The sequence below is a fragment of the Panulirus ornatus genome, chromosome 42, assembly GCF_036320965.1.
Source record: "Panulirus ornatus isolate Po-2019 chromosome 42, ASM3632096v1, whole genome shotgun sequence".
Taxonomy (NCBI): Eukaryota; Metazoa; Arthropoda; class Malacostraca; order Decapoda; family Palinuridae; genus Panulirus; species Panulirus ornatus.
This window is the reverse complement of record NC_092265.1, coordinates 12,588,134-12,614,264: the sequence shown is the minus strand read 5'-3', so window position 1 is coordinate 12,614,264 and position 26,131 is coordinate 12,588,134. Positions and strand designations below refer to the sequence as shown.

Genomic DNA, 26,131 nt, shown 5'->3' with positions numbered 1-26,131 from the left:
CATGACTTAGCAACAACACCTATTTGAACAAAACCTGACTTATGAATAGAAAAATCAAGAATGACGCGCCATATGAAAATCCAGCATGACAGCAGTCATTAGCCACAAATTTAAGTTCACAATGAATGAATGAATGGAAGTATAGATACACAATTAAACAAAGGATACTCTATGTACCACCTCTACAAGATGATAGTAGGGAAAAAATAAGGGTTAGGTAAATCAAATTATATTTTCCTGGTTTAAATTTTCTTTTTAGTCTTGTCTATCTGCGGTGCAGTTTTCCAAACAAGTAGCACTAGCAACTATTGGTGCAGAGGTAGGAGAACAGAGGAATGCAGCACACATGCATCCATCCCAAGCACAACAATAGTACTACTCAGTCTAGTTCGCATTTTACAAGATTGTCTTAACATCATTTAATCGGCATTATATTAAAGATAATATAATTATTCTAATTGCAGCAATATCTCAAATTCCACAAACAGATATTAGCACAAAATGATAAGCATCCACAGACATATAACCCTTCACTCAGTCATGAGAACCCAACAAAATGAACATGCAAACTTTGCTTCTAAAAAGCTTGGGGTATTGTATGGGTGCCAAAAATTTCTACAGAGGCCTCATTCTCCCAAGTATGGAGCACTGTGAGCATTGCTAGGAAGATATTATTCAACCTTTCTTTAACCAAAGGAATCAAAATCCTTCCATCTAATTTACTCTCCAGCTGTAATTTTTCTTCAACCATCCTTTTCCATCTGCTATGTTCACAGGTATGACAGTATTTCAGCCACTGTTTCTGTGAGTTTTCTGTATTTGTCCCACCCACTACGATATAACTGGCAATTGCTTCCCACAGTTTGTGTGTGGACACCAACCACATCAAGGTTGATCGTTATGATACCACATCTTTTCCTCTTCATCTCATCCAAGATGACCATGACTGGGGTAAAAAAATCTAAGCAACATGTCAGCTACTACAAAAAAAAAGGCTGTTCCAAAGTTCATTTAACCTCTACTCATGAAAGTTTGATAAAAACAACAAAGTTACAGTATAATAACAGTCTACAAAAAACCTTGTCTGCCTCCCCATGCATTTTCAAAGGAACTTGACATGCCATCTCTCCTTTGGCCCTGATTTCTATCTCCAGATGTCTGGGCATGAAATTGACAAGGTTTCTAAAGTATTCTTGGTCCATGTCTTGGGTTCAAAGGATCTTGATGTCCTGAATGAAGTGAGGCACTAGAAATCTCTTGCTTACCCACATTTTGGTGCTTCCAAGTGAGAATTCAAGCCTTTTCCTCATTAGAAAGGAAAAGCTGAATATCTTCCAAGAGCAAAATTCCCAAAATGAAGTGGCAGCCAGGGAGAGTGAAGAAAGAGCATCCTTCCCTGAAGATAGCCTAAGGCACAATGAGGCAGGTTGCTGGGGAACATACCACTAGAAACTCTAGTCTTATCAACCAAATGTAAGATGATTTTACTCTGAGAGCATCATATGCTTGTACCCACAATAAACTTTGACTGTGTATTGCCTTTAAAAATATATGGGGCAAACAATTTATTAAGCTAGGAAAGGTTAAATATAACTGAACAAGAATCAATTAAAATGAAATGTTTAACAGCATCTGTGGTTACTATGCCAATGGTGAACCTAACATGTATAAGCACGATACATCATAATTCACCTATGGAAAATCCTGAGAGGCATGTTTACATTAAAAAAGTCATTCTTTGCTCACAAGAACAGGTATGGAGGACTTTGTAAAATGCTACCAATAAAATCAAAGTACCATTGAAACTCTAAGACAAAACAGCATTAAACAACTACCTTATGAAAATTATCAGAAACATTATGGAATGCCATTTGAAAACTTGAAAAACAAACTGAACATGTATTGTCCAGTCTTGTGAAAAGTACACATGCCTACAATCTATCAATCTATGGCCTTAAACAACCTAAATAACCTAGCGAGTAATCAATCAGTTTGGTCTAAGACGACCAAGTCATGGAAATAATATAGCCCCTAATCTAAGACAGGCTCTACTTACAGGAAGGCATAATCTTTATTGCCAAAAATTTATGTTTACCAATCATGGTCAGTGCCTGACACCTGTGATGTTTGAACTCAAAACCTTTGAAATATGATAGAATTCTACAAATGATTTAAAGATGCATTTGCTGACTGGTTGATGTCATTCCTAACATGCATGCAGAATTAGACTAAAATAACTGTGATTGCAAAATTGCAAAATAATTGCAAAAATAACTGTAAAAAACATTTAGGTAAAGTTAATATTGCACAGGGAAGAATACTCTTTAGGCACTGACATTTTCGTATAAAAATGCTCTTAAAACAAAAAGCTAAAAGTCAAGAAAACAGAAATTAAAGAATTCCAAAGTCTAGCATTAAGGAAGTTAGTTTTAATTCTCAAGCTGCAAAAGCTCACACAATACCATAGAGTCATATTGACCCATGAAGTGCTGAATGACCTAGCAAACAGGTAATTCAGCAGCTATCTGTTGAGAGCAAAAGACAAACCAATACTTGAATAAGGAAGCGACAAGCAACACATTACACATCCAATTCTGTAGTGTCTATATCAGCATTCATCACCCTGACACATGTTAATCCATTTATCATGCAACAACTGATTTTGCTATGTCACTTTCTATGTCTACCACTGTGCCATACTTAGCTTCATGATGTCACTACCCCAGCCATTACCACTATGGAAAATCTGATTCCTGGTATACCATATCACTCTCCACAATTTGTGTGCTACATCTGATTCTAATAATCACATAGATCCCCATGTCTGTATCCCTTTCCAATATCTTACTGTTCTGTGCTGTATCACTGTGCCAAATCACATTCAACATCATTTTCCAAGTCTGTAACCACATGCAACAACTGACATAATTTTCTGAGTCTCACTTTGCCACCTTAAATTAGAACAGGTCACTGTCAGTATTGGCATGCAACTTGTCACCCCCACGTTACTAGGTCTGAACTGTCGTGCCATAACAGACAACTATGTAGTTTTCCATGTCTGTATCACCATGCAACATCTACCTCTAAATCAATCCATATCTAACCTAATACTGCAGTGATAATTCCCATGTCACCTTACAACATTTATTATGACACAAAGAATGTCTCTAACTTGACTCCTATGTCACTTAGAGGCTTGGCTTATTGCAATATGCCAATATGAATATTCATGATCTAGTTATGACATTCCCTTTTTTCCATCAAATCTGATTTACAATCTGAAGGATTGCAATCCACTAGAAGATCAATTACAACAAAACAAAAATACACTGTACCCCACTTAGCAATGGTTTACATGAATCCCTGCACCTGCCACAATTGAGATATAGGTACATATATTAAACCCTTACAAATTTGATTCTAAAAACATTAAAAATTTTCAATATAAGCACATGAGAAATTTTTTTTTGCTTCTAGTACTACTTTGCTACACAAAGATGGTAAACGTGGGAAATACATATTTATCATTATTATCTCTGATCGCCATTTCCCATGTCAGTGAGGTAGCACCGGGAAACAGATGAAGAATGGCCCATATAAACACATATATATACATAAAAACCCACACATGCACATATGCATACATATACATTTCAACATATACACATATATACATACATATACACATGTACATATTCATACTTGCTTACCTTCATCCATTTCTGGCACTACCCCACCCTACAGGAAACAACATCACTACCCCCTGCCTCAGCAAGGTAGTGCAAGGATAACAGACAAAAAAAGCCACATTCGTTCACATTCAGTCTCTAGCTATCATGTGTAATGCACCGAAATATACTTAATTGCTGTTTACTGTGTCAGCGAGTTAATGTCAGGAGGCAGATAAAGAATGGCCCATCCACTCATAAACACATATATACATAAATGCCCATACACACACATATACATATCAACATATACATATGTACACATGTACATATTCATACTTGCTTGCCTTCATCCATTCCTGTTGCTATCCCACCCCACAGGAAACAGCATCACGAACCCCACTTCCACGAGGTAGCGCCAGGAAAACAAACAAAAAGGTCACATTCGCTCACACTCAGTCTCCAGCTGTCATGTGCAAAGCACCAAAACCACAGCTCCTCATCCACGGCCCAGCCCAGATGCCCCACATTCCCTAGTTCAGCCCACTGACAGCACATTGACCCCAGTATACCACATCATTCCAATTCATGCTATTCCTTGCAATCCTCTCTGTGGGGCCTGATGTAGAAAGGGAGCTGAGGTTTTGGTGCATCATACATGACAGCTAGAGACTGATTGTGAACGAGTGTGGCCTTTTTTGTCATTTCATGGCATTACCTTGTGCACGCAGGGGGTGGGGGCGTATGTGTGAGACAAGGTGGCGACGGAAATGGATGAAGGCAGCACATATGAATATGTACATGTGTATATATGTATATGTCTATATGTATATGTATGTATACAATGAAATGTACATGTGCATGTATGGGCGATGATGTATATATATATATATATATATATATATATATATATATATATATATATATATATATATATGTGTATGTGGGTGGGTTGGGCCATTCCTCGTCTGTTTCCTTGTGCTACTTCGCTGACGCGGGAGACAGTAATTATAAGTGTGTGTGTGTATATATATATATATATATATATATATATATATATATATATATATATATATATATCTTCTTTTTACATTTTCTTCATACATATTTGCCATTTCCCGCATTAGCGAGGTAGCGTTAAGAACAGAGGACTAAGCCTTAGAGGGAATATGCTTACTTTGCCCCCTTCTCTGTTCCTTCTTTTGGAAAATTAAAAACACAAGGGGAGGATTTCCAGCACCCCTCTCCCTCCCCTTTTAGTTGCCCTGGAGCTGGAGGAGCTTCTTGAAAAGGCATCTTGGAGCTACTCCAAGACCCTTTCAAGGAAGAGGTCCTGAGGCAGTCATCAACACATTTTACCTTCTGAATTATTTATGCATAATTAGCTAAGGTTCTCATTCTAAGAAAGATAGTACTGTTGTTACCCTGGACCTCTTTCAGATAAAGAGTCCTGTTGTTACCCTGGACTTCTTGATAAAGAGGCCTGGTAGTACCCATGAAATCTTTAGAGGCACCTGCAGCCAAAGGCTGTACTACTTCCAGTAGCAGGGTAATGGTGACTCCTTTGGAGTGACAAGTTCTTCAACGAAACTGTACTCCTGACAACAGCCTCACTAAAGGTGACTTCACTTGTGATGTAACCTTGGGATACTGCTTCTGGGGCCTGTAGGGTGAGGTCTTACATAGCCAATGTAGTTAAACTTACTTGGCCTCAAGCCAAGCTTTTGAGTTACCGAATAGCTTTCAAAACTGATATAAGGTACGTAGTGTTTCAGTTTGGTCCTGCAACCTTATTATCTATTGATTTGGAATGGCATGATTGGCTGCTACCATGCAAAGGCTTCAGGGGTCTTCAACCCTACACGTCAGGCTGGGTCCAAACTGCTCAGCTTGGACACTGTTGACCAAGCTCTTAAAAGCCAAGGCCAGCACATCCACATAGCCATTAAAGCCCAGCTGATCTGGTACATCTAACAAATACTTATCCAGGAACTTCTCAAATTTCTCCATCGTTTACCCATGATTCTAATGTCCACATGCAACATGAAGTTTTGAACCCATGATGTTCAAGATATTTTCTCAGTGCTTATTACACCTTTTGGTTTTAGGGATTCTATTCAACAGTTTTCCAAGCCTACAGTTCCAATATGAATTTAATTTTTGAGAGAAAGTTTGGAACCACAGCTTCTAGGATTTTTCATATGAAAATGGCTCAATCTGTTGTTTGCTTCTGATATTTATCGTCACTTGTGTGATGCTCATTCATGTGATGTACATTTCCAAATAAATTTCGCTAGCAGGGAAGGTTAGGCGAGGCTGATTATTGTGTAGATGTTTCACATACTTCTACATAAATTAATCCAACATTTACCTTGATGCCCATAACCCTTATCATTAAAGACTTACCTAATAAAGAGAGTTATCTGTAATTATACCAAATCATACTCTGCAACTATTCCTGTATTCCCTAAACCACTAGCACGATATACAAGATCACTCGATACCCCAAACTAGTTTCTATGAGTGGGTGAACTGATAGCTTGCCATTCTACTTACTTTACAATATCAAATTAGTTGATAACTGGGAGGGCTTTGAACATCATGGAAAATAAATCGACATCCTATACAAACCATACCTAACTTTCCTTAGCAGCTGATTTTTATCATATTTCTGATATTCGAAAATATGACTAATAGATCTCATCTAAAAGTAACTGTTTGGCACAGTTTGCATTCCTGCAGACCCAAATAGGTTCCATAAGATTTATTGCACAAACCTGACCACATGATATCATGCAACTGACAAAAGTAACCGGTGTATTTTGAATATCCTGAAATTTTACATAAATCTTGGTTGCAAGGTAAAGGTACACAAGGTTTCCATAAGTTCGGCTGATTTCTAGAAATGCTTTAGCTACCTCTACATTAAAGAAATTTTACTTACAAACTAACTGCTACACAAAAACATTATCAATAGAATTCATATCTCTATAAATTGTGAACAATGGCCGATAGATACTTCTTATAATCATGCAATACAGTATTTTCCAAATACTGTAATGTCAAAAATAACATAAATATCAGCTGTCAAGGGAAGTCAGCTGATGCTTTCATAAATTCTGTTGCTGTACACATGTGCATCACCTTCTTCATTAATTAGCTCCATATTTTCCTTGATTTTAATTGCACTCCCCAGTACAGTTATCCAATATCAGAGACTAAAATAAAAATTTCTTAAATCATACTTCCCTGGTCAAACTAATATGCAGACAAAAGACAACTGTCCTATAAAATCTATATGATTCAATTATACATAAGGTGGTACTAAACTGGACAATTACCATAAGGTATAAACTTTGTAGTATGGGAATCAGCTCCTTGCTTGCAATGAGAAACATGAATGTGCATGAATCTACAACACAGGGGTTTCTTCATCAAAATATATATAAGAGGAACAGGAAAAAAGTACAAAAGTGGGAAACAACCAAAATCTTTTGAATGCTATGATTAAGGCAGGACCTACGACATGTAAACAAACCAAAAGAGAGGAACCTGCTGCAACTGGCACTCATGCTTGGACATTGAGGGAACTTGTTTACCGTTTCTGATGTTATTGTACACTAATTTCACTTTAGAGACTAAACTGATGTGAAATGATGAGATGGTTTCCTCAAAATATTTTACATTTAAGTGTACCATTCTGGATGAGTACATATGATTTTCAAGTTCAGGTATGGTGAAAATTCTTCACTATGAATAACTGCTTTACAATTCATGACATGCAAGAAGTGAGTCATAATTCACATAGCACTACTATAAAATATTTATAGCTAAATATCGAAGTGCAAAAGCATACAAATTTCTAAAGTACTTGAAAGCACTTTCTAGTCCAAACAATAAACACATTCACTTAGCATCATTCTTCTTTACCACAAGCAGTGTTTATCATCTGCATTAATGTTTCAGTTTAGGTCATAACAGAAATACATCAATCTGATCTAGATATCTACCTATAATACAAAACAGCTGGGATAATTACACCGTAAGTATTCAGCATGAACTCAAACCATACAATGGAAAAAAAATTATTTCATTTCAATGCAAAAATATCATAAACAAATCTCTAATACATTCATTCTGTCAACATACGAGCATGTCTATCACCACATAAAGTTTAACCATAAGTATCACTTGATCATACCAAATATCCCATAATATTCCTATTCACGCAAGCCACAAAATCATGATCTTCCGGAAAAGATGTTTTAATTATACATAACGTATCTCTTGTTGTCAGAAAGTATAAGGTAAAATTTGCACCGTTAAAGAAATACATCTAATAAATGTCTAATGATAAGAGTCCCACTTAATTTTCATCCTAGAAATGATACCAAACATGAAAAAAATGTAGCTACAAACGTCAGTGGTCATAATATATAAAGTAATATGACATAAGTGACTGGTGTATCCCTGGAGGAGTAGATTTCTCATAATATATATTAACATACCCTATCGTGACTGTGTTGTGAAGCTGACAGTTCCAAACTGCTTTCCTCCAGCTTCAAAATCCCCGCCAACGTCCTGCTCCTCGCCCGCCCCTCCTTCACACCCTACCTGTCCACTCATCAACCTAAATCCTGCACTTTCCTATAAGCTCTCCTCTTACAGTATCTTACAGTACCGCCTATCGCCCACATCAACCCTAATCTAGTTACCTAAATTGCTGGTTTATCGTAAGCTGATCCGAAGCTCGAATTTTTACGGTTTCCCTCACAGAGTGCCGGCATTTTTCCATGCAACACTCATCATTCAACTCATTATTACCGTTTTGCCCTACAGACTATGGGCCATGTTCATGAGTATTTCTGCTAAAAAGAAATACCTGAAACAATGGGAAAAAGGAAAAATAATAGACTTACCTCAGACTGAGATGAAATCCACCCTCACACTCTCAAGTCTCTTCGTGCACTGAGTTGACGCACGCGCGAGTAGTGTTAAGGGATACTAGCCTACTACTGTTTACTTTAATACAATAAACTACGAATACACAAAAAATTCACCTTAACACAGATTATTTCTTTCTTATACTTTATATATACTATATAATATTTTTCCGTACGCTGACACTCTTTTGAAGCATTAATATGCAACAGAAAATGATTGTTAAAAAAGCTACGTGATAACTTACCACGTCTGCAGACATCAATGAAAACTGCCTTAGGATATCACGCTAACGTTGATATTATATTCCAGGCACTCTGCCATTTCTGCTGCACTGGCTGACGCGACAGTATGAGGTCATTCGTTCGCATTTTTACAGACTTGGTGTCTCAGTCGACCGATTCATCCCCCTCTTCCAAGCTCCAGTTCAACATATCCAGGGAGGACAATAGCAATCAAAACTATGGAGAGAGAGAAAAATTCTCGTTCACAGTGGTACTTATAAATATCTATTCAGTTTTATATCTGTTTATTTGACAGGTAGCCAGCTTTGTTGTTTAAGTTAAATGATTCATTCCACAAACTCATGGTTTGCCCAACTCGCACCAGAAGTTTGTAAATCATAGAAGTGGAGCCATAACTATCTTGATTGTATTATGACGAAGCAGATGAGAATTACACTTGTGTTACTGTGATAGAGTGAAGTAATGATACAAAGAATATTTTCTTTGATGTATATACAATGTAAGCTTTCACTTTGAAAAAAAAATATATAGCTATGTAGTGAACAATTACTTAAGAGTGAGATATACACAGCAGAAAAACGCAAACTGAATAAGGAAGGCATGAAACACATAGCCTTACTTGCAAGTTGTTCATGTACACTCAGGAATTTGACCTGTAAAAATGGGAAATGACAGCAGGGGCGCAAGTCTACCTTCAGGGAATTCGTCGTCCCTTCCCTTTAGCTAGTACGGGGCCTGGGTTTTGGGAACACCAGTTTTGCAAAATTAACTCCCACAAAAGTTATATGTGTGCACCTCATCCACCACACAGGAACGATGATAAAATCACATATATAATAACCTGTGCATTTTCTTTTTTTTTTTTTTTTAGGAATGCTACAGTCCCAGCATATTTTGTATTGAGGTTAGTGTAGCTCTTCAGTCAGAAATTTTTTTCCCTAGCTTGTTGAGCTTGGATTCTAATACCCCTTCTAGAATTACTTCATGAAATCTGGTTTTAAAGTACAGTTCAGGATATATAAGAGAACAAGGTTATGCATACAGAGAAGCTGTGCTCAGCAAGCTATGAGGTTTAAGGAAAATGTTTTCTAAACATAGATTGTATGCATTATCAAAGCTGACTCGTTTAAATCGCGATAGATTCTTAATAAAACTCAGACACAAAACCCCAAGAACTCAAATTATATGTAAATCGAAGGTAGACAAGAGAATAGCATAACGTTAGTGAAGCAGATCTGGGGAGGCATTGGCAAATTTTTTTTTTATATATAATTCTCCCTGCTTTTGACACTATAAATAAATAAGCGAAACAAAAAAACAGCTTATCCAAGTGAGGTTTTTGCTTCCGATCTGGCCTTCGTTAATTTAATCAAAATAATTTGATAACCTGTTACCATTGTGTGTGTGTATATATATATATATATTATATATATATATATAATATATATATATATATATTATATATATATATATATATCTATATATATATATATTATATATAATTCTCCCTGCTTTTGACACTATAAATAAATAAGCGAAACAAAAAAACAGCTTATCCAAGTGAGGTTTTTGCTTCCGATCTGGCCTTCGTTAATTTAATCAAAATAATTTGATAACCTGTTACCATTGTGTGTGTGTATATATATATATATTTATTGTATCTAATAAATGTAATCTAATCAACATCATTTCAATCATTCAGTGAATATTTTCCTGAGCGCAATGATCCTGATATAGAAGTGTCGTGTTATTGGCAGAGAACATTGCTGAAATGTTGGGGCAACTGAGGGATACTGCTAACGCTAAAAAGAAAAGAAATAGGGCCTGGACAGCTAAATTAGAGAATAGAAATAGGGCCTGGACTACTAGAGAAAAGAGATGAGGCCTGGACTGCTAGATTAAGACATCTTACACTATACTTACGATTTTTAACCAAATTAACAATGCTAATTTCAGGCTTGTGTTAAAGCTGCAACTGTTGGAACTGATTAAAACAAAGTTAGTGGTTAATTTGATAAAGTTTGGAGTAATCCGACGAAATATCTTAAAATTTGTCCGTTTCCTTAGCCTCGATGGGTTGGTTGGTTGGTGGTCGCGTGCACAGATTGACGGTACAAGCATTGTGGCGGTGGAACTCACTAACATCCAGGGTCCGGCCATGGGGTCTCCAAGCCACTATATCAGTTAACATACTCTGCCTTATGCTGTGACAGGCTAACAACATCTTAAGTTCATGGTTGAATAAAATTTCGTTCCTTCACTTATGGAAAGAAGCCGACTTGCACCATCTTTCACACACACAAAAAAAGTTGAATATACCCAGAACTTAAAAAAAAAAATTGTACTGGGAAAAGGCTGGTTGTCACGACAGTGTTGGCCAACAAGAAATTCACTAGTCTGTCACCTAGACCATACGTCAGGTAGATTATCCCGTTACAAGTCCACACAGACCCCATTCCCCCCACCATTTCCCATCACTAGCACACGCCTTCATTTCCTACCTTTTTAACCCCTCTCTTCCGAAACTCCCTCCTGTCTCGGCCACTCCCCCCGAGACTCCTTCCTGTCCTGGCCCTTACCCCGAAACACTCCATACTCTTTTTTGTCCCTCCTCCCATCCTGGCCCCTCCTTCCACAACTCCCTCTACCCTAGCCCCTCCTCCACAACTCCCTACTATTCATATGATTCGAGGCCTCTCTTTACGCATCTCCCTCCTCCTCTGACCGCTTCCCATCCCCCCCCGCCACTTCTTTTTTTTTTTTATATATAATTCTCCCTGCTTTTGACACTATAAATAAATAAGCGAAACAAAAAAACAGCTTATCCAAGTGAGGTTTTTGCTTCCGATCTGGCCTTCGTTAATTTAATCAAAATAATTTGATAACCTGTTACCATTGTGTGTGTGTATATATATATATATTTATTGTATCTAATAAATGTAATCTAATCAACATCATTTCAATCATTCAGTGAATATTTTCCTGAGCGCAATGATCCTGATATAGAAGTGTCGTGTTATTGGCAGAGAACATTGCTGAAATGTTGGGGCAACTGAGGGATACTGCTAACGCTAAAAAGAAAAGAAATAGGGCCTGGACAGCTAAATTAGAGAATAGAAATAGGGCCTGGACTGCTAGATTAAGACATCTTACACTATACTTACGATTTTTAACCAAATTAACAATGCTAATTTCAGGCTTGTGATAAAGCTGCAACTGTTGGAACTGATTAAAACAAAGTTAGTGGTTAATTTGATAAAGTTTGGAGTAATCCGACGAAATATCTTAAAATTTGTCCGTTTCCTTAGCCTCGATGGTTGGTTGGTTGGTGGTCGCGTGCACAGATTGACGGTACAAGCATTGTGGCGGTGGAACTCACTAACATCCAGGGTCCGGCCATGGGGTCTCCAAGCCACTATATCAGTTAACATACTCTGCCTTATGCTGTGACAGGCTAACAACATCTTAAGTTCATGGTTGAATAAAATTTCGTTCCTTCACTTATGGAAAGAAGCCGACTTGCACCATCTTTCACACACACAAAAAAAAGTTGAATATACCCAGAACTTAAAAAAAAAAATTGTACTGGAAAAGGCTGGTTGTTACGACAGTGTTGGCCAACAAGAAATTCACTAGTCTGTCACCTAGACCATACGTCAGGTAGATTATCCCGTTACAAGTCCACACAGACCCCATTCCCCCCACCATTTCCCATCACTAGCACACGCCTTCATTTCCTACCTTTTTAACCCCTCTCTTCCGAAACTCCCTCCTGTCTCGGCCACTCCCCCCGAGACTCCTTCCTGTCCTGGCCCTTACCCCGAAACACTCCATACTCTTTTTTGTCCCTCCTCCCATCCTGGCCCCTCCTTCCACAACTCCCTACTATTCATATGATTCGAGGCCTCTCTTTACGCATCTCCCTCCTCCTCTGACCGCTTCCCATCCCCCCCGCCACTTCTTTTTTTTTTTTATATATAATTCTCCCTGCTTTTGACACTATAAATAAATAAGCGAAACAAAAAAACAGCTTATCCAAGTGAGGTTTTTGCTTCCGATCTGGCCTTCGTTAATTTAATCAAAATAATTTGATAACCTGTTACCATTGTGTGTGTGTATATATATATATATATATAATATATATATATATATAATATATATATATATATTATATATATATATATAATATATATATATATATATATAATATATATATATATAATATATATATATATATATATATATATATATATATATATTATCCCTGGGGATAGGGGAGAAAGAATACTTCCCACGTATTCCCTGCATGTCGTAGAAGGTGACTGAAAGGGGAGGGAGCGGGGGGCTGGAAATCCTCCCCTCTCTTTTTTTTTTTTATTTTCCAAAAGAAGGAACAGAGAAGGGGGCTAGGTGAAGATATTCCCCCAAAGGCCCAGTTCTCTGTTCTTAACGCTACCTTACTAACGCGGGAAATGGCGAATAGTTTGAATGAAAGAATATATATACATTTATATATATATATATATATATATATATATATATATATATATATATATATATATATATATATATATATATACCCTGGGGATAGGGGAGAAAGAATACTTCCCACGTATTCCCTGCGTGTCGTAGAAGGCGGCTAAAAGGGGAGGGAGCGGGGGGGCTGGAAATCCTCCCCTCTCGTTTTTTTTTAATTTTCCAAGGGAAGGAACAGAGAATTGGGCCAGGTGAGGGTATTCCCTCAAAGGCCCAGTCCTCTGTTCTTAACGCTACCTTGCTAACGCGGGAAATGGCGAATAGTTTGAATGAAAGAATATATATACATCTATATATATATATATATATATATATATATATATATATATATATATTTATATTACTGCAACGATCTCAGACCCTCTCAGTGTAACACAGGGATGTAAGCTTCTATATATTGCAGATGATCAAAGTCATCTCGATGGCCCGAGATGGGTAATTCCCCTCAGAAGATTCTCATATACAGAGGTTCTCTGGCCTGACTATACCTTCCCTGTAGTGTTGGAGGGTAAGACACCCACCACCATCCCTCAGCTGCTGTACAGCAACAGGTTGTTGCAGAAACCTTTCCCTTCGGCAGTTCTGGGAACTTCACACAACACAGCCAGTCAAACTTGGAGGAATACATTATGAGAGGGGGTGTCTCCCAGCGTCTGACACACGCCACCGTCAGCCCAGGACCACGACCACCACCAGGTGACAATATTCTTCCTTGTTTTCTCTGAAGTTTCTCCTCAGTATCTAAACTTTATAAGGTTCAGTACACAACACGGCCCTTATAAAGGCCGTACATGCTCTAGGACTTTAAGAACTACGTGGGAGAACATTCTGAGCTTCGTCGACCAGATTGTACTAATGCATCTTGACCCAGTCCCCGCCTCCTCTCTCTCTCTCTCTCTCTCTCTCTCTCTCTCTCTCTCTCTCTCTCTCTCTCTCTCTCTCTCTCTCCGTAAGCCCAGCCACTGGGCGGCAGCAGGTATCCAGCGGCTGTCATGAGTCCACCACGTCAGTAACGTTATCAGCGGCCATGATAATCCCCATCCTCTGGCGAGCTTGACGCCCCCCTCACTATCTCATCGAGGGCTCCACCTAACCCGACCCTACGATAACACGATAAGAGATAATGACTCCATAAATATCTATGATGTAGTAAAGCTTATCACAATCAATATTTACCTCATCAGGACATTCATCTCCCTTGACGCAAATACGAACCGGGTGTTCTTTTAACCTTACCTTACCTGCCTTACTTTGTACCTTACCTTACCTACCTTACATTGTACCTTACCTCACCTGCCTTACATTGTACCTTACCTTACCTACCTTACATTGTACCTTACCTCACCTGCCTTACATTGTACCTTACCTTGCCTACCTTACATTGTACCTTACCTTACCTACCTTACATTGTACCTTACCTCACCTGCCTTACATTGTACCTTACCTTGCCTACCTTACATTGTACCTTACCTTACCTACCTTACATTATACCTTACCTTACCTGCCTTACATTGTACCTTACCATTCCTACCTTATATTGTACCTTACCCAAAGTGTCATACCGACGTGCTCAAGGTGCCGTACCATCGTGCTCAAGGTGTCGTACCGTCGTGCTCAAAGTGTCGTACCGTCGTGCTCAAGGTGTCGCACCGTCGTGCTCAAGGTGTCGTACCGTCGTGCTCAAAGTGTCGTACCGTCGTGCTCAAGGTGTCGCACCGTCGTGCACCAGGTGTCGCACCGTCGTGCACCAGGTGTCGTACCGTCGTGCTCAAGGTGTCGTACCGTCGTGCTCCAGGTGTCGTACCGTCGTGCTCAAGGTGTACCGTCGTGCTCAAGGTGTCGTACCGTCGTGCTCAAGGTGTTCTCTTGCTGTTCTCGTCACGTACCCAAATATTTGTCTCGTCCGGCGGGCATGGGGGGATCCCCAGAGAGTGACGCGATGTCTGAAACGATCAAGAAACTGATGTCAGTTTCCATACAAAATTATTTTCTTGGTAGTTCCAGGGACCTCTCACCCCTCCACACACCACTACACACACACACACACACACACACACACACACACACACACACACACACACACACACACGCACACACATTACGTTTCTTCGCTTACTGGTGATAACATCATGAACCTTGGAAAGCCAACATACAAGTCCTGACCTACTACTACATAGGTATCTCCAGGGAACCCTCTGTACAAACACGCCCCCACAACACATGTATCACACAATATTTACGAATTCTCAGCGACCTTCGAGTCCACTGAAGCTGGATGTATCTTACCCTGCGTGTGTGCAGAAGCCTCGGAACTATGTGGCGGGTTGCGAGGGGTCGATAGGGCGTCTGCGACACAAAATTCACAGACTTGATCCCCTACAATGTTATGAACCAGGACGGCGAGAGACCTGTGCAGGAAGTGATAGTGTCCTGTAGCAAGTTATCTTGAGCTAACGTCTCGTCTATATTGGTTGGATGATCAAGATATGACCAAACAAGAGGCTTACGTCTCGTAAACAGTCACTCATTTGAAGCCGAAGACTCTTTTTCATGTCCAAAGTTCCAGTCAGGGAGGGAAGCACCATTACGACCGATGATGGTGAAACATTAAAAAAAAACCTGAATGAAACAGACGAAACGAGAACTTTCCCCTCCTCCCCTCCACCTCGGCCACCCCTTTATTAGGGCAAACGAAAAGAGAAAGGAACCTTAAACCTGTTCAGATGACCCGCGGGGAGTTGCAGCAGAGCGCCCTTCTGCTGAGTCTAACCTGGAGTGACCTGGACACGACCGAGCGCCAGACCAAACTGTATCTCTGGTAATGTCTGAACCTCGACCATGGAAGTTATGAGGTCAAAGTCGAGATGATAACCAAGGGATCCCTCAGGTTGCTCGTCCCGGGCACCAACGAATGACGCGTAGTTCTTGTCTTGTGAGAAATGAAGAAACATGGTAGATATACCTCCACCCTACAAGACAGACATATACAGGGAAGATATACCTCCACCCTACAAGAGAGACATATACAGGGAAGATATACCTCCACCCTAATAGAGACACACCTGCTAGTACCTCTCCCGTAGTTCACTTTATTCCTATAAACATTTCAAGGTGAAACTCTTGTAAAATACTAATCATGAATATGATTTACTAATGTGTGATACAAAACACGCACAAATATGTTTTGGTTTGTTTTCACAACAGAAGAGAATAATTCCTTAGGCAAGCAATGTTCATTTAATGTCTGTTTACCAGGTGTCGTCACACAGCAGTTCCAGTAAAAGACAGTGCCAGCCCTGGCTTACTCTTAGCTGTGGTAACAGATGGCCCCAGTCCTGGCTTACTCCTAGCTGTGGGCAACAGACAACACTAGCCATGGCTTACTCTTAATTGTGGTAACAGACAGGCCCAGCCCTGGCTTACTCCTAGCTGTGGGTAACAGACAGCTCCAGCCCTGGCTTACTCCCAGCTGTGGTACAGATTGCCCCAGCCTTAACTAATTTATATTTGAGGTGACAGACTTAGTTCCAGCATTAGCTAACTCTTAACTGTGGTAACTAATTCAGCTCCAACTTCAGCTAACACCTAGCTGTCTGTGGCAACAGACTTAGCTCAAAGCTCAGCTATAACTCGTGCCACGCAGCTATGATTGTAAAAGGCATTCAACCAGGCATCACAACAGTAAGCTACAGAGTTTACTTGCCAAACTTTTATGGCCTTCAGTGTTAATAAATGCATGGAGGTACGTACGTACTTAGATCTTATTAATTATTTACATTAGATACATTAAAACGTATCAAAACATTTTTTCTTTTGGATTGCTTTCGACATTCCTCTCTCTACCAATCATTTTATACAATAAATTTTCAGGAAAATTAAGAACCATATGCATACTTTATTCTGATTATCTTAACTAGTATTAATGATTTCTTCCGCCAGTTTCATACTTGGAATACGTGAACGGGACATCTTAGACCTCAATAATGTGTACATCACCTGGCGTAGCAGCGGCGCGGCCAGACTTCCGTGATGGTGCGGTGGTGGGAGTGCGGCGGCCCTGGTGGCGGGAGCAGGTAGCATGACCCACACACACACACACACACACTCACTCACTCCGCCCCCGGCCATACAGTTCATTCAAGAAAACCCGGACTTAAGTCTCTTTCTTATCATAAAATATCCCCTGAAAGATACACACTATACATGTTAGTATATGGAAATGAAAAATACACAGAAGAGTTCAGTACGAGAGCAGGATAAGCCTGAGAGAAACGTCAGAGACAGAGTGAGCCTTACTACTACGCCGTACTACCACTAGGGAAGGTGCTGGTCTCGCCCGCGGCATTACTGAGCGGCAGGAGGGAACGACTTCATACTCGTGTGCAGGTTAGCAAACTGGCTGGCTGGCCAAGGAAGGGTGCAAAGGATGACATGGTGCATCATGAAAGGCAGATATAAACAGAAAGATTTATGGTTCTAAAGAGAGAGAGACCAGACAAAGACAACAACAAAAAAATCTTTAAACGCAATTCATCCTCCCGGCACAAGACTCGGGCCAGACCTTGCTCCACAGGTAGTGTGACCCACTCCTCTCCACCCCAACCTCACACACTACCACGTACGCCACACAACACCCTCCATCCCAACTCCACACATTCCTCCCCACACGTAAACCCCACGCATTCCTCACCTCCCCACCCTCAACCTTGCTTCAATAGATCCTTAACTTCACCATAACAACTTCTCTACAATCATCTTCATTATACCCTCATCTTCACTGCACCCATATTTTAATATGGAAATGGGCAAATCTTGAGCTGACCCTAAACTATACCCTCATCTTCACTATACATATCTTCGCTGTATCATCTTCACTGTATCTTCACTTACTCTCCAAATACCCCATCTTCACTATACATACCCTTCACTTCCAAAGTCTTTTAATAGAAATCATATTTTCAGTTGATATTCATCCATCAACGGTAATCGCAGCTGACTGGCTGATAGCCTCTGGCGCACCAATTGACGATTCAGCAGAAAAATGTTGAAGGAAAATACAGGTAATGGACATTTTTCCATTATCATTTTATTCGTCTATTCACCAGACGACCCACTCACTGGCACATACTATAGATGTGCTCGTACGTAGGGAATTAAAAAAATTGTATCAAGTACGAGAGAGACTATTTACTCACATCGCCAAAGGCGGGGTTTGCGCGTAGCATTCCTCGTTCATGGCTGGGAAATCCATTTACGAGTTCGTTGTGAGTGACTTGTTAAGTGTTTTGTGCAAAATGAAGAGATGGTATGTTTAAGGACTGAATACCAATGACCTAGGGGGAAAAGGAGTGAAACGTGACATCCACTGAAGTGCAGGTTCACTGTGCAGCCGTCGCTAACCCTCGCGGTTTTCGAAGAGAGTGTGGAGAGAGGAAAAAATAAAAAATGAGAATAATCAATCAGAATGTTTTGTTTCAAAAGTTCTCGTCTGTCTTATAGGATCAAGAGGGTTTTTGCAAAGTCTATTGTTTATCGTATCATTTCGGGGCACTGTCAGGCACAGTAATTTTCAAGGAACTGGTGAGAACTGCTGAGTCTGTTCTAATAATGTGAAGAAGAAAACGAAATTATATTGTTTGGCTGCGAGTTGATGAAATGCTATGAATTACACTTCAGCACATTTTCTGGCAACAATATTAATTAGCAAATATGATTTTATCTGTGGACAATTATGAGCCATACTCATTTTACTGGATATCATACTTAATTACTAATTATGCTTCCCAGGGTTTTTTTTGGCCATAAAGTAAGAAATAATGAGGTATAATCAACGTTTAATATCATTCCGACGGGTATGACCTGGCTGTTTCTGACAGTTGCCAGATATCGCATGCTGAGGTGGGAGGCGGCTATGGATTGAAAGCTTCACAGTTACACAGACGTACAGACGGAACAGCACGATTATGAACCATTGTACATGGAAGGATGACATCCCAAGTACTCTTCAATAATCTTCTACTGCTTCCAAAAAGTATACTACACCTGCGTCTGCACCCAGCTGCATGCAACACTGTCGACCACATAACAAAACAGGATTTCAGAATCTTATTCAATGCACATCAGTAACTATGTAGATTTCCCAGAACCTTTCTTTAACCAAGCGAAATACAGGGATGTAAGCAAATCTGAGGTGATCATTCTACTGTGTGTGTAAGAACCTGAAATCAATTTCCAAGATCATTCAGGAAGCAATGGTCATCCTTCTTTGAACACTAAGGACACAATAAATGTATATTCAAGAGACCAGTAGCTCCTATGATAACAGCTTGGCGGCCCGTGAGGGCGTGATGGACAATAATATACAATCATTTACATTCAAATAAAACTGGAGATTAAACCTAAATCATAAACAGAGAGAGACAGTCAAATAAATACAACTCAATAATAATTATATATATATATATATATATATATATATATATATATATATATATATATATATATATATATATATATATATATATATCATTTAATTCATTTATCATACTTTGTCGCTGTCTCCCGCGTTAGCGAGGTAACGCAAGGAAACAGACAAAAGAATGGCCCAACCCACCCACATACACATGTATATGCATACACGTCCACACACGCACATATACATACCTATACATTTCAACGTATATATATACATACACAGTCATACACATATATACACATGTACATAATTCATACTTGCTGCCTTTATTCATTCCCAACGCCACCCCGCCACACATGAAATGACAACCCCCTCCCCCGCACGCGCGCGAGGTAGTGCTAGGAAAAAACAAATTCCACATTTGTTCACACTCAGTCTCTAGCTGTCATGTATAATGCACCGAAACCACAGCTTCCTTTCCCCATCCAGGCCCCACAAAACTTTCCATGGTTTACCCCAGACGCTTCACATGCCCTGGTTCAATCCATTGACAGCACGTCGACCCAGGCATGCCCGGTATATATATATATATATATATATATATATATATATATATATATATATATATATATATATATATATCCCATCTGTAGAACATAAAAAGCACTGTCAAAATACCTCCCCCCCCCTCCGCCCAGCAGAGCCATCTGCCACACCCCAACATAGGAGACCTTTACTGGCAAACACAACAAACAGGTAAAGACAACCACAGTTCCTTGCCTGAAGAGGCTCTACGCACAGTATGTACCGCAGCATTTGAGGACGCGTACCTGGCCGACTGGAGAGGCCATACTGTTCCAACTGCAGTTATACCAATAAATTTCAACCAAATACTTGCAGTATTTCGTTGTATACCATTCACTTAAAATGAATCAAGTTTAAAGTCAGACAACATAAAAAGAAAATCAAACTGAACTTAAGTCCCTGCATAGCCACAATGTAGCCAAGACTTTAAGTAGGAAAAAAGTAACATTCCTGTGCACAATGATCTTCTGGATGTCGTAAAGCAGCGCACACCCTGGACCTAGACGCTGCCGGCCAGTGCGGAGGCCGGAATGAGACAAAGTTTTCCTGATATTCTCCCGCCGATAATCTATGATGACCAAGATGTGGCTGATGGATAACTTTCCAACCTAGAATCTAAACTAGATTTACCATGTCCCTACTTCTTTTATAACCAGTGACACTGGACGTATACGCCCTTTTAAGCCTATTCTCTCCTTGGAGCGAACACATATCTCAAAGTAGATAGCCCTCCCTAACCAGCACTTTCTAAACATACTTGACCTTAAGCTCTAGCCACATGAGTGACCTCCCTCAAAATTTCTGAATGATTAAGTGTAGTACCATCTAGAGTTTATATCTATCTATCTATCTATCTATCTATCTATCTATCTATCTATATATATATATATATATATATATATATATATATATATATATATATATATATATGGTTCTATTGTTTGCTGATGACGCAGCACTGGTGATAGATTTGAGTACGAGACTGCGGCAGTTAGTTGAGAGTAAATGTAAATAAAAGCAAGGTCATTAGGTTCAGCAGGGTTGAGGGACAGGTTGGTTGAGGTGCGAGTTTGAATGAATAAAACTTGGACGTGAAGCGTTTTAGACATCTGGGAGTGGACTTGGCAGCGACTGGAACCATGGAAGCGGAAGAGTCATAGGATGGGTGAGAGGGCTAAGTTTCTGGGAGCGCTGAAAAATGTGTGGAAAGAGAGAATGTTATTTGGAAGGGCAAAAATAGGTATGTTTAATGGTATAGTAGTCCCAATATCATATGAAAGCGAGGCAAGGGTTTGCGGAAGATAAGTGGGAAAGAAATGTTTGAGGACAACATCTGGTGTGAGTTGGTTTGATTAAGTTATAAAGAGATAAGAAAGAGGTGTGGAAATAAAAAGAGTGATTGAGGGAGAGCAGAAGAGGGTATGTTGAAATGGGTTGGACATATGGAGAAAATGAGTGAGGAAAGGTTGACAAAGTGGATGTATATGTAAGAGGTAGGGGTAACAAGATGGAAGGATGGATTGAAAAATATTTTCAGCTATCGGGGCCTGAACTTGCAAGAAGGGTGAAAAGCGTGCACGGGATAGAGTGAATTGGAACGACGTGATATACCACCAAATGGGCTGAACCAGAGCATATGAATCGTTGGGGGTAAACCATGGAAAAGTCTGTGAGGCTTGGTTGTGGATAGGGAGCTGTGGTTACAGTGCATTTCACATGGCGGCAAGAGAATGGATGTGAGAGGATGCGGCCTTTCTTCGTCTGTTATCGGTGTTACCTCACAAGCACGGTAAACGGCGATCAAATTTAAAAAATGAAATATATATATATATATATATATATATATATATATATATATATATATATATATATATATATATATATATATATATATATATTGGAAAGGATAACAATTTTGCGCATGATCAAGATATTCCTATGAATCCAAATGGCGTCCTAGCTTCGTATCTTCGATGTATATCAACTGACTTTTATTTCTCTCTTGTGTCTCCCCTAATGATGTGATTATTACACGAAAGTGCACTTGGGAATTTGTCGTGTTTCATTTTCCCCGTGGACTTATAGGAATATATATATATATATATATATATATATATATATATATATATATATATATATATATATATATATATATATATATATATATATGAATACATGTGTGTGTGTGTGTGTGTGTGTGTGTGTGTGAGACAAACCGGGTCGAGTAAACCGTTTTTGTATGGGAAAAGTGAAGGGCATAAAAACTAGCTATGGACGTGACGGGGTTAGCAAAAACCTGCTGCTGTAGCATGTTTAGCTGGTTCTGTACAGTTAAATGGTCTACGTCACTGGTACTATACAGGGGATATGTCTAAGGTGTTCCCTCTGACAAGGGTTGGTCAGTGTAGCACGTGGGTCCATGAACCACCCTTCTTGATCACCGTACATTCCTGTGTATGTTATGACTGGCTTGCCTCAATAATACGGCCAGCAACTAGTCTAAATACAGCTTACGATTCACATTCCACTTATGTATTACAGTCTCAGCCACTGCCGACACGAAACAAATGGCTTCTTGAGGGGTAAAAAAAAAAAAAAAGATTCCTGTGTGCCAAGGACGTGGTAAAAAAAAAAAAAAAAAATGGAAAATAAATGTATGACTTAAGTGTTTGAAGTACCCAATATAGGATATCGTTATGCACCTCCATACATTTTCTTCTTTCAGACTGCCCATACCATGGTACACCTGATTAAAAAAACACGAGAAAACTGTAGCAAGAATGTGCTACAGTGGGTTGTGTCAGGGGGGTAAGGTCATAATACACCTGGGAGACGGACGGTGGATGCCAGTCAGTACTTGGCCAGCAGCCAGCCTCGCCATCCTCTGGTCGCCTCCCTCACTTTTGCTTTATTGCTAAATCTTGCCGGAAGATTCATAGAATATCTTGACGCAGCCATGTCAGTAATGGCAAAATAACACCGCTGCATAAACGATCAAGTATGCTAGTAAAAATGTTATTTTTGCCGGGCAAACAAGAAAAAGACGCAAAAAGCAGCAAAGTGCAAACTGTCCGGATTTTCCGTCTTATGATCACTGAAACTAAAGCGACCATTGATCACTCTATAACTTTACTCCCAGACGTGAAATACAGTTTGAAACTTACCTATACCTTTCTCGCAAGCACCGAAGCTAGTGTTTTTCAACAAAAACATGACAACATGATACAAATACAATCTGAAGGTTAGCTGGGCGGGTGTTGCCTTGAAATACGTGCACAAGGACAAGAAGTGGATGCGTTAAATGGGATGACTAGCGAAAACGTGCTCTGGCCCGTAGAGTATCTTGTATTTACTTTTCTGCTTATATCCGTCTTTATTCTCATGAGAAATAAATCAAACAGAGTTACAAGAGCGTATGCTTGTAAGCGAATAGTATGTATCTTACTTTGCTACCTTACCGGGAATACTCTCTCGTCAAAGAACTCACTCTAAAGGACTCCATCATTTCCCTGCTGCTGGATGTAACGCAGCTCTTAAGCTGCAGGAGTTCCTGGGAAACCAAGTTATACACATGACAGTTACCTCTGGGGTGACCACTTTATTCCAAAACATAGCTCGGGGCATCGTAATTCCATAACAACAAACAAAAAGTTGCTCAAATAGCATATTACAGGAACATATGCAGTTTAGGTTAGTTTGTATTGCTAATTTCAGGCTATTCCACAAACGTTTGTTTTTTGTTTTTTTCTGAATAATAATACTGCATAATTATGATGTTTCAGAATAACTTGGATGTCTCCTCCCACCAAATATGTGCAACGTTGAAATGAGAACGTCAGATTCACATTCATTCCTCAGCCGGAAGTTATTTTCTGAAAAAGAAAACATACACTATTTATGTAGCTTTTCATATCTCTATTCAAAGCGAGTAGGTGAAGGACTCGGTAGATTCCGTGAGTTGGTCGCGCCAGGGAAACCTTACCCGTTTGTGTCCAAGTTGACACGCTCACGTGCTCTGCTGTGAGTCACTCAAGGGATGACACACACTCACACACACATACTCCCACTGACGGAGGAGGATGTTCAGTACGCAAGTTCTGGCGGGGAACTACTGTAAGTCATACATTAAGCAATAGCCATTATCAAGAGTAAAGAGGCGTCTAACCCTAACCACAGACTCGTACAGTAACAGGATGTCTATCAGCTTCAGTTATGCTGTATTACAAAACGGACGAAAGAAACTCCACACAATACTAATTGTTTTATCAAAGAATAAACGTAGTTTTTAGGCCTGTAACTCACTGCAAATTTTACGGAAGATAAAAAGTAGTCTTCGTATTACGTATATATCAGCACAAATTTACATTCTGGTATCCCTACTGTCACTGGCAGTTTTTAGGTGTGCCGGAATTTCATACCTTATAGGAAATCAGACAGACCAGTTCTCTTCACGTGCACCTTCGTCAGCAACACAGAGTAACGTAGTTTCCGCCGCGCACACGAACACAAGTGACGTCAACAGCCTAAAGGCTTCATGTGATGACGTCACAGAAGCACTTTTCAGTCTCAGCTGTTTGTGTGCCTGGTCGTCTGATTGTATGATGCACGCTGTCTTCATCTTATCCTTAGTGAACGGTAAGATATTAAGTTACCAATCATTTTCCTCTCTCTTAGAGGTTTGTCTTTCAACATTTAACCATTCACATCCCTCATCTGGAGTAGCCTATTTTTCACTTAACCACACTTTTCTATACACTTCTTCCCATCCACACAAGGGTGTTTATTTACATCTCATGTACGCCACGGATCGTGTGCGTCTGTGCAGTCTATGGGTAATACCGTGGAGGTTAACGAATCTGGTGGGATGACTGCTTAAATACGATGAATATTACTGAAGTTAAAGGTGGAAGATACGAGGTACAACTGCCAATGTCGTGCGTGGACAAACATTCACCAAAATCACCTGCTGAACGAAGGTTACTTATTAACAGTACACCGCAGGAGGATGTTCACTGGCTGGCCGATAAATATGACTTTTACGTCCATGTCACACTGTAGGACGGTGAAATGTTACCAATAGAGATACAAAAAAGATGGGCGAACAGCTAATTCGCTAAAATGATAATGAAAAATCCCAAGCAAGTGTTACGGAACTATTTCCCGCGTTTAAACAGTGTATTATGAAATTTCCTTTCGCTATGGTCGTTATTTATTATGGTCGCTTAAGCATCATTGTAATTTAACTTTAGACTCTAAAGCCACTTTTGACTTTGTATATTAGATTGAATATTAAGTATTGGTTAAATTCTCATAAAGTGAATGAGGGCTGTTGTACGTAATTTTCTCGTGAGACCAGGAACTATTTTTACATATAAAATTTCTTTTGATAATACACGACAGATGGCAATAACCAAGTCTTTTTTTTTCTCGTTCGGAGAAACTAATAGGCTTTTGAAAAGGGAAGATTTCGTTTGATAAACATGAGTCTCAGAGTTTTAGGAAAGTTGTGGAGCAGTGTTTAATTGGTTACTTGTATAACTGAAATAATTAAGCGTAAAAACATACACAAAAATCATTTTGCCTTTCGTGAAACTACAAGATTTAACGGAGTTGTGATGATATATAGATCAATATTTTCACCGCATATGTTTATAGCTCACGACGGGGAGGGAGTGATTGGAAGGGAGCCTCCCCCTTACCCTTCGGTACGCCCCCGGTGGATTCTAGGGTTTAAAATCAAG

At 39.5% G+C, this 26,131-nt stretch overlaps 2 protein-coding genes across 6 annotated transcripts in view; one reads left to right on the top strand and one right to left on the bottom strand.

Moving 5' to 3' along the window:
• The window catches only part of egh (beta-1,4-mannosyltransferase egh), a 147,596-nt gene extending 131,400 nt beyond the window's left edge, over window positions 1–16,196 (bottom strand). For 2 of the 5 annotated variants that reach the window (XM_071686554.1, XM_071686556.1), the window contains exons 1-2: window positions 14,939–15,076; window positions 8,857–9,070 (exon numbers count right to left, since the gene is read on the bottom strand). The gene's annotated coding sequence lies outside the window, so the exon portion shown is untranslated. Of the gene's footprint in view, window positions 1–8,587; window positions 8,708–8,856; window positions 9,071–14,938; window positions 15,077–16,098 lie in introns of those variants that run through there. The other 3 variants (XM_071686555.1, XM_071686553.1, XM_071686552.1) reach the window with 3 other exon arrangements.
• Window positions 16,197–24,897: 8,701 nt separating this feature from the next.
• Window positions 24,898–26,131, top strand: part of LOC139761909 (calpain-B-like) — a 52,857-nt gene continuing 51,623 nt past the window's right edge. The window contains exon 1 of the mRNA XM_071686530.1: window positions 24,898–25,025. The gene's annotated coding sequence lies outside the window, so the exon portion shown is untranslated. The remainder of the gene's footprint in view (window positions 25,026–26,131) is intronic.